Genomic DNA, 1,344 nt, shown 5'->3' with positions numbered 1-1,344 from the left:
GGGGGGGCGAGCGTGAGCCCGAGGTTCCGGGAGCGAGAGACAACGGGAGAGGCAGATGTGAGCACTAGGCAGCTGGGAGGCGGCGGCGGCGGCGGCGGGAAGGGGCGAGGGGCGAGGGGCGAGGGGATCCCGGTGCCTCCAAGGGCGGGTACCTTTGCGATGGGGCGGGCCTCGCGGCGGGAGGGTCACTAGCAAGGGAGGGGAGGGGGGGGGGAGAGACAGAGAGGAGGAGAGGGAGCACGAGTCGAGGGGCAGCAGAGGGGGGGGAGGGGGGTAGGAGGAGAAGGAGAGCGTGTGCTGGCACCGCGGCCAGCCTGCGGCGGCCGGCGGCGGGCACTTTTCGGCCGGCCGTGCGCCGCGGCAACGGAGCCGCAGCCCCGCCCCGGGCAGTCAGGCAACGCAAGCACCCGGCCGGGCGCCGGGAAAAGGCGACGCCCCTGGCACCGGGCCCGGCCCGGCCGCGCCAGCGCCACAGGGTCTAGAAAGCTCCACCTGCCAGCGGCTGGTCGGCCGGCTGGCCGGCATCCGGTCCGGGCGAGGCCCGAGAGTGATGTGACAGGTGGGCCGGGCGATGTCGTGGCTGAGGCCGGAGGCCCTGCGCGAGGCGCGACCGGTCCGGCCGATTGCGTTGCCGGCCCGGCGCACGCACGGCCGCCGCGCGCGCGCGCGCGCGCTCGCACCCTTAGCCCCATGCCCGGGGGGAGAACCGGGCGGGGGGGAGCGGCGGGCAACCGCCATCCGGGGCCGGTCCCGGCTGGCCGCTCGCCCGCCCGCGCCCGCGGCGGCCGTGCGCAACGAAAGAGCTCCGACTAGTGACTTCGGCCGGACGGGGCCTCCCCCCCGGTTATCGGCCCCCCCCCCCGCCGCGGTCCAACGCCCAGTCCATCGGGGTGGGGGGACACTCCGTCCGCTGGCCGGCGCGCGTCACACTTTGAAACCGGGCGTGTGGGCGCCCCGTGATACGGCGCCGTGACCACCGGCCGCGGAGGTCACACATTCCGCACGGCTCCCGACAATTCCCGGTAGATCGTGGGGGGGGCGGGGCCCCGGGCGCGTGGGGGGGACGGGCGCGGGCCGGTAAGCGGGAAACGCCGCCTGGCAGCGGCGTTTTTATTTTTTTTTTTTTTTTCGCAGCACACACCTGGCAGCCAAGTTGGAAGAATGCTTGCCGCCCCCCCGGGGGTGGGGGGGGCGGGGAGGCGCAGCCGCGCAAGAATGGGGCCGGGTTGTCGTCTGGGAACGGCCGGACCGTCGGTGTCGCGCCCGCACATGCCGGCCCCCCGGACCCGGGATCCGTGCGCCTCTCCCCCGGCGGGAGGTGGCCCTGCGAGCGGGGGGGGGGGG

The sequence above is a fragment of the Fonticula alba genome (genome assembly GCF_000388065.1).
Source record: "Fonticula alba strain ATCC 38817 unplaced genomic scaffold supercont2.8, whole genome shotgun sequence".
Taxonomy (NCBI): Eukaryota; order Rotosphaerida; family Fonticulaceae; genus Fonticula; species Fonticula alba.
The sequence above is the reverse complement of the archived record's forward strand: the minus strand, read 5'-3'. Positions refer to the sequence as shown.